Source organism: Nyctereutes procyonoides, unplaced genomic scaffold, assembly GCF_905146905.1.
Source record: "Nyctereutes procyonoides isolate TBG_1078 unplaced genomic scaffold, NYPRO_anot_genome, whole genome shotgun sequence".
Lineage (NCBI taxonomy): Eukaryota > Metazoa > Chordata > Mammalia > Carnivora > Canidae > Nyctereutes > Nyctereutes procyonoides.
Window position 1 is genome coordinate 26,852,520 of NW_026575146.1, and position 9,177 is coordinate 26,861,696.

Genomic DNA, 9,177 nt, shown 5'->3' on the forward strand with positions numbered 1-9,177 from the left:
TTAAGAAAAAGAATGCTCTACCCTGAAAGGAAGAGAATTCTGTCATAAAACTGTTTTGGGATTCAGTTTAAGCAACAACTCTTCCTGGGTTTCTAAGTCTACTGCCCAACCTTACAAATTTCCGACTTGCCAGCCTCCATAATCATGTGAACCAAATCCTCATAATCTCAATCTCTCTCAATCTCTCTCTCTCTCTCTCTCTCTCTCTCTCTCTCTCTCTCTCCCGTGTGTGTGTGTTTTTCCCTGTGTGTATTTTTTAAATAAATATACAGGTTATAGAGGTTATAACAGAGATCAAATGTGAAAAAACACAAAATTGCTAATTAGTCAATGTCAAGTAAAAGGGCATCCTATCTTCATTTTGGAATTAATACACTTGTCATAGACATATGTTTAGATGTTCTTTATGAGTCCTGCTACTGTTTATTGTATCTAAGTTTATTTCACCTTTTCTATTACAATTATGAACAAGGAGTTAAAATTTAAAAAGGCTGACCCCAGAAAGTTCAAACAGAAAAACACATGCACATGAACTGAAAGCAATAAACCTTTTTTGAAAATTACTTACTGGGTGCTCACTTCAGCAGTGCATATACTAAAACTGGAACAATACAAAGAACATTAGCATGGCCCCTGTGCAAAGATAACACAAAAATTACTTAGTAGATGTCTTTTTATACTGGGCACTGTGGTAAGCTTGAGTAATCTAAAACTTAAGAAACATGGCTCCTATATATAGTAAGTCAGATTTCCAAAAATAGCAGTAACAATACCTGTTAACCTTCATGTGCTTTTACTGTGTAATTTTGATATTCCTGCTATTTCTCCCAATAGCAGGGAGGCAGAGTTTGCTTCCTTCTCTTGAATCTAGATGACCTTTTACCTCAACAAATATAGTATGTCAGAAGTAATATGATGTAATTTTCAACACAAGAATATAACAATGCTGTTTTTCTGTCTTGATGTCTTGAGGCACTTTGGGGGAAGCCAGATACCACATAAGCAGTCCAACAATCCTAAGATTTCTATGCTGAGACCAAACTACTCACATGGAAAGGAAGACGGCAGAAGAGTAGGAGGACCCTAGGCTCACCTTGTCCCATGAATACAATTAGATAACTATCAAATCATCATTAAAAATACCCCAGAAATTAACCTGAAGGCTGGCCAAACAAATTCCACTAAATTCTACTAAAGACAGAGAAGAGGCCATATTGAAGAAGGGAAGAAATGTGAAGACCTGGTTTGGGAGAAATGGACTGTGGTCACCACGGTTGCAAAGAAGGTTACAGAGAAAATGAACCCCCATGGCAACTGACATAGAATGTGGGAGGGGCCAAATTTCATGAGTTCTTGCAACCAGTGGGGCTTACAACCTGGAGTAGGCTTGGCTCAGGGAGAGCCCAGGGTGTTGGGGCTGCTCTTGTAGAGAAGACCAGGCAAATAGTCTGCAGACCTACAGTGTGGAAATAGTGATCTGTTATTTGCACATCTCAGAGTGTGTCTCAGGGAGGCAGCATTCACAGAGACTCTTCCAAGAACAAAGGAACTGACAGGTGCCATTTTCTTCTTCTTACCCCTTAGCATAAGCACAGGGCCACTTGCGGGAACCAGCATAGTACCATTCACTCACTACCTAACTTGTTTATACCAAGCCTTGCCCTCAATAAGCTCCAGGGGAACCTCCCTTCCCCAGAAACACCTATCTCAGTCCCAGTCTGGTGGGCCCCTTCCCCAGAAGACCAGCCCAAGCCCCTGCCCATACATGTCTCCCAATCCAGATGTTTTGCAGCGCCTCAGTTGCAGCAGCAATGGTGACAGGTCTCATTTCACAAGTAGACAAGAGCAAACCTAGTTCAAACTCACCACATTAAGGTCAAGGATCAAACACTACCTACAAAGGACAGAAAACTTCTGTAGATGATTGGCCTGAATGATAAAGGAGCCAGGGCAAAATAGCAGAGCATACCCAGCACACATTGGAGACCTAAAGCACCAGACCTGGGGAACAGAGGACACCCTACTGCAGGGCTATATAGGACCTCTTCTCCATAAGGACATTACCCTCAAGGAAAGATGTAGCTGACTTTTCTAACACAAAAGGAGGCACAGAGACTTAGACGAAATGAGAAGATAGAGAAATTTATCCCAAATGAAAGAACAGGACAAAGCCACAGCCAGACATCTAGGTAAAACAGATACAAGTAACATAAAACAGATAAAAGTAACATAGCTGACAGAAAATTTATTTTAAGATTTATTTATTTATTTTAGAGAGAAAGAGAGAGCATAAGGGAGAGAAGGGGCAGGGGGAGAGGAAGAGAATTCTCAAGCAGACTCCCCAGCAAAGCCCAATATGGCTCAATCCCAGGACCCTAAGATCATGATCTGAGCCAAAATCAACAGTTAGATGCTTAACCAACTGAGCTACCAGGCACTCCAAAGTAATGATCATAAAGATACTCACTGGAATTGAGAAAAGAATGGAAGACAACAGTGAGACTATTAATACAGACATGAGGAACACCATAGCAGAAGTAAAGGGTTCAATAAATGAAATGAGAAACACACTTGATGGAACAGTGGGCTGGAAGAAGCAAAGAAACAAATTGGTGACTTAGAAGACAGAGTAATAGAAAATAATCTAAATGAACAAAAGGGAAAAAGTCATATAAAAAAACAAAATAGACTCATGGTACTCAGCGACTCCATCAAAAGTAGTAATAGTCACATTATAGGAGTCCCAGAAGAAGAGAGTGAAAAGGGTGCAGAAATTTTATTTGAAGAGATAAGAGCTGAAAACTTCCCTATTCTGGGGAAGGAAAGAGATATCCAGATCCAGAAGGCACAGAGAAGCCCCCCCACCACACACATAATTCAACAAAAGTAGATCAATATCAAGACATATTGTAATTAAAATGGCAAAATACAGTGATAAAGAAAAAAATATTAAAAGCAACAAGACAGGGAATCCCTGGGTGGCTCAGCGGTTTAGCGCCTGCCTTTGGCCCGGGGCATGATTCTGGAGTCCCAGGATCGAGTCCCACATCGGGCTCCCAGAATGGAGCCTGCTTCTCCCTCCTCCTGTGTCTCTGCCTCTCTCTCTCTCTCTCTCTCTCTCTCTCTCTCTCATAAATTAATTAATTTAATTAATCTATCTATCTATCTTAAAAAAAGAAACAAGACAAAAAAAAAAAAAAAGACAGTTACACACAAGGGAAACACCATAGGGCCATCACGGGATTTTCAGCAGAAACTTTCCAACCCAGAAGAAAGTGGCATGATATATTGAAAGTGCTGAACAGGAAAAATCCGCAGCCAAGAATAATCTAGCCAGCAGGCTATCATTCAGAGCAGAAAAAGAGATAAAGAGATTCCCAAACAAAAACTAAAGCAGTTCATAACCACTAAATAGCTCTGCAAGGAATATTAAAGGGGACTCTGAGTAGAGAGGAAAGATCAAAAGTGACAGTATAAAAGTAGGACACATAAAAGCAGTAAATGGAAATTTTTGTAAAATAATACAGAATTCACAAAATAAAAATATGTACAATATGACATATACCTAAAACATGAGAAGTAGATAAAGATTGGGTTCAAACTTAAACGACTATCAACTTAATATAGACTGCTACATGCAGAAGATGATATACAAAAACCTAATGGTAACCACAAATCAAAATCACTAATAAACTTGTGAAGAATAAAGAGAAAGAAATCCAAATCTATCAGTAAAGTAATCCAGCAAACCATGAAAGGAGAAAGACAAAAAGAATCAGACAAAATCTTTAGAAACAACCACAAAAACAAGTAACAAAATGGCAATAAATATATATCTATCAATAATTACTTTGAATGTAAATGGACTAAACACTCCAATTAAAAGACACAGGGTGACAAATGGAAGAAAAAAAGGACTCATTTATATGCTGTTTATAAGACACTAATTTTATACCTAAAGACATCTACAGATTGAAAGTGAGAGGACAGAAAAACATTTATCACGCAAATGGATGTCAAAAGAAAGCCAGAGTAGCAATATTTATATCAAACTAGACTTTAAACGAAGAATGTATGTAACAAGAGACGAAGACGGAGACTATATAATAATAAAGGGGCAATTCAACAAGAAGATATAACAATTGTAAATATTTATGCATCCAGTACAGGAGCACCCAAAACATAAGACCGTTAATAATAAACATAAAGGAATAATTGATAATAATACCATAATAGTAGGGGACTTTAACAACCCACTTACATCAGTAGATAGATAATCTAAACAGAAAATCAACAAGGAAACAATGGCTTTGGATGACACACTGAACCAGATGGACTTAACATATATCCAGAACATTTCATTCCCAAACAGCAGAATACACATTCCTTTCCAGTGCGCATGGGACATTTTCCAGAATAGACCACATATTAGGCCACAACACAAACCTCAACAAATTCAAAAAGATCAAAATCATACCATGCAACTTTTCTGACTACAACACTATGAAACTAGAAGTCAACCACGAGGAAAAAAAATCTAGAAAGACCTCAAATATGTAGAAGTTAAATAACATACTACTAAACAATAAGTGGGTCAACCAGGAAATCAAAGAAGAAATTTAAAAAGAATGTGGCAACAAATGAAAATGAAAACATAATTGTTCAAAACCTATGGGATGCATCAAAAGCAGTTCTAAAAGAGAAGTTTATAGCGATACAGGCCTAGCTCTGAAAGCAATAAAAATCTCAAATAAATAATCTAACCTTACAACTAAAGGATCTAGAAAAAGAACAACAAACAAAATCTAAAACCAGCAGAAGGAAGGAAGTAATCAAGATTACAGTAGAAATAAATGATATAGAAACTTAAATAAATAAATAAACAACAAACCCCACTAACAACAATAAAACAGATCAATAAGGCCAGGAGCTGGAAATCAATAAAATTGATAACCTCTAGCTAGACTTATCAAGGAAAAAAAGACGAGACTGAAATAAAAGAAATTACAAACAAAAGAGGAGCAGTAACAACAAGCACCACAGAAACACAATTATAAAAGAATATTATGGAAAACTCTATGCTAACAAATTGGAAACCTAGAAGAAATGAATAAATTTCTAGAGACATACAACCTAACAGAACTGAAACAGGAGGAAACAGAGAATTTGAACAGAATGATTATCAGCAAAGAAACTCAATCAGTATCAAAAACTCCCAACAAAGAAAAGTTCAGGACCAGACAGCTTCACAAGCAAATTCTATCAAACATTTAAAGAAGTATTAATACCTATTCTGTTCAAACTATTTCAAGAAACAGTAAAGGAAAACTTCCAAATTCATTCTAGGAAACCATCATTACCCTAATACCAAAATCAAATAAAGACACCACAAAGATAGAGAACCACAGGCCAATATCTCTGATGAACACAGATGCAAAATCCTCAACAAAATACTAGCACACCAAATCCAACAATACATTAAAAAAATCATTAACATTATCAAGTGGGATATATTCCTGAGTTGCAAGGGTAGGTTCAGTATTCAAAAATCAATCGACATGATACATCACATCAATAAGAGAAAGGGTAAGTATGATATGATCCTTTCACTAGATGCAGAAAAAGCATTTGACAAAGTACAACATCCATTCATGACTTAAAAAAAAAAACACTCTCAACAACAAAACAAAACAAAAAACTCCTCAACAAAGTAGGTTTAGAGGAACCACACCTCAACATCATAAAGGCCATATATGAAAAACCCACAGTTAACATCATCAATGGGGAAAAACTGAGAGCTTTTCTCTTAAAGTCAGGAACAGGAAATGCTGTCCATTCTCATCAGTTTTATTCAAAACAGTACAGAAGTCCTAGCCACAGCAATCAGACAATAAAAACAAGTAAAAGGCAACCAAATTGGTAACAAAGAAGTAAAGTTTTCACTATTTGCAGATGACATGATACTACGTGTAGAAAACCCAAAAGACCCCACCAAAAAACTGCTAGAACTGATAAGTGAACTCAGTAAAGTTACAGGATACAAAATCAATGAGCAGAAGACTGTTGCATTTCTAGTTACTAATAATGAAGCAGAAAGAGAAATTAAGAAAATAATCCCATTTACAATTGCACTAAATAATAATTGCATTAGGAATAAACCTAACCAAAGTAGTAAAAGACCTCTACACTAAAATCTATAAAACACTGATGAAAGTAACTGAAGGTGACACAAAGAGCGGAAAGATATCCCATGCCCACAGATTGGAAAAACAAGTATTCTTAAAATGTCTATACTGCCCACAGCAGAATCTACACATTTAATGCAATCTCTATCAAAATACCAAGAGCATTTTTCACAGAGCTAGAACAAACAAAACTAAAACTTGTATGGGACCACAAAAGACCACAAATAGCCAAGGCAATCTTGAAAAAGAAAAGCAAAACCAGAGGTATCACAATTCCAGATTTCAAGTTATATTACAAAGCTGTAGTGATCAAAACAGCATGGTACTGGCACAAAAACAGACACACAGGTCAAATGAACAGAATAGAAAATCCAGAAATAAACCATCACAATTTGGCCAATTAATCTTCCACAAAGCAGAAAAGAATATCCAATAAAAACAAGTTAGTCTCTTGAACAGATGGTGTTGGGAAAACTGGACAACAACATGCAAAAGAATGAAACTGGTCTATTTTCACATCATACACAAAAGTTAACTCAAACTGTATTAAATACTTAAATGGGACTTGAAACCATTAAAATCCTAAAAGAGAGCACAGTCAGTAACTTCTCTGACATCAGTCATAACAAATTCTTTTCTAGATATGCTCCTTGTGGCAAGGGAAACAAAAGCAAAAATATACAATTGGGATTACATCAAAATAAAAACCTGCACAGCAAACAAAACAATCTGAAAAACTAAAAGGCATTTTAGGGAATGGGAGAAGATATTTGCAAATGACACCTCTGATAAAAGGTTAGTATCCAAAATACATTTAAAAAATACAATTCAGCACCAAAAAATGAATAATCCAATTAAAACATAGGCAGAAGACATGAACATGTTTTTCTGAAGAAGACATCCAAATGGCCAACAGACACATGAAAAGATCCTCAACATCACTCATCATCAGGGAAATACAAATCAAAACTACAATGAGCTATTACCTTACACCTGCCAGAATGGCTAAGGTCAACAATACAAGAAACAACAGAGGTTAGTGAGGACATGAAGAAAGGGGAACCCTCTTCCACTGCTAGTGGAAATGCAAACTGGTACAGCCACTCTGGAAAAGAGCATGCAGGTTCCTTAAAAAGTAAAAAATAAAACTACCCTACTATCCAAAAATCATATTCCTGGGCATTTACTCAAAGAATACAAAAACACTAATCCAAAGAAATACATGCACCCCAATGTTTATAGCAATAGAGCATTATTTAATAACCAACCTACGGAAGCAGCCAAGTGTCTATTAACTGATGAATAAAGAAGAGTTGGCATATGTATATGAATATATATTCAAATATGTATATCTGAATATTATTTAGCCATAAGAAAGAATGAAATCTTGCTATTTACAACAGCATGGTCAGAGCTAGAGAGTATAATGCTAAGCAAAATAAATCAGTCAGACAAAGATAAATATACTCCATGACTTCACTTACATGTAAAATTTAAGGAACAAAACAAAGGGGGGGGGGAGAAAGAGCGAGGCAGTCAAGAAACAGACTCTAACCATATAGAACAAAGTGAGGAAGTGGGTAGGGGGATGGGTCAAATGGGTGATCAGGATTAAGGAGTGCACTTACTGTGATGAGCACTAGGTGATATTTGGGATTGTTGAATCATTATATTGAACATCTGGAACTAATATAACACTGTATGTTAAACTAACTGGAATTAAATAGAAACAAAACAAAGCAAAAAACTAATTCACATGGACAGACCACATAGAGAAATCCTAAGAATATATGAAGAAAGAGAAAAAGACTCAAAGAGCTTCACCTCCTCCAGTCCCCTGTGTTTCAATTCCATCCATGTGAGATAGTCAATTATTATGGACTGAATTATGACCTAAACAAAATTCACATGTTGAAGTCCTAGCCCCCAGAGTGACTGTATATGGAGACAGGGTCTTAATTAAGAGTAAGGACACCTGGGTAGCTTAGTCACCTGAACATCTTACTCTTGATTTTGACTCAGGTCAAAATCTTGGGTGGTGGGATCAAGTCCTGCCACAGGTTCCATGCCCAACATGGAGTCTGCTTAAGATTCTCTGTCTCCCACTCCCTCCGCCCCTCCCCCTGTTTGCACTTTCTCTCTAAATAGGTAAATAAATTTTTTTTAAAAAAAGTATGTAATTGGGATCCCTGGGTGGCGCAGCGATTTAGCGCCTGCCTTTGGCCCAGGGCACGATCCTGGAGACCTGGGATCGAATCCCACATCGGGCTCCTGGTGCATGGAGCCTGCTTCTCCCTCTGCCTATGTCTCTGCCTCTCTCTCTCTCTCTCTCTCTGTGTGTGTGTGTGTGTGTGTGTGTGTGTAACTATCATAAATAAATAAATTTTTTTTAAAAAAAGTATGTAATTAAGTTTAAAATGAGGTCATAAAGGTGGGGCTTAATATAATAGAACTGGATTCCCTTATAAGACAAGGAAGAGATACTGAAGATCCCTCTTTTCACGTCTGCACAAAGGAAAGGCCATGTGAGAACACAGTGAGATGTCAGCTGACTGCAAGCCAGGAAGAGAAACCTCACAAGAAACCCACTATACTGGCACCTTGATCTTGAACCTCTTATTATGAGTCTGATCATACTAATACAGAGACTTTGAGCCATAACCATACAGTCAAGCTCTTCCCAAATTCCTGACCCACAAAAAAACTGAAAGGTAAGAAAACGATGATCCTCATTTTAAGTCACAAAGTTTTGGTGTGATTTGTTACACAGAAATAGATAACTGAGACACTACTCTTGCACTCATAGGGAAGATAAAATATATAATTATACATCAAACTGCTATATTAGTTATGTATCAAATTCTTTGAGCCAGAAAGTAAGCAAAGAGAGAGCAGAAGGTTTTTTTTTTTTTTGTCTTGTTTTTAAGTTTTTGTTTGTTTGTTTTTAGAGAGAGAGCACACCAGTGGGGAGAACAAAGGGAGTCAAGCAGAG

General features: G+C 36.9%; 1 non-coding gene across 1 annotated transcript; it reads left to right on the forward strand.

Annotated features, from left to right (window-relative positions):
• Window positions 1-571: 571 nt before the first annotated feature.
• LOC129501072 (U6 spliceosomal RNA) lies at window positions 572-678 on the forward strand. The gene has a single exon (XR_008662644.1). It is a non-coding gene; the product is annotated as a U6 spliceosomal RNA (small nuclear RNA).
• Window positions 679-9,177: the final 8,499 nt, after the last annotated feature.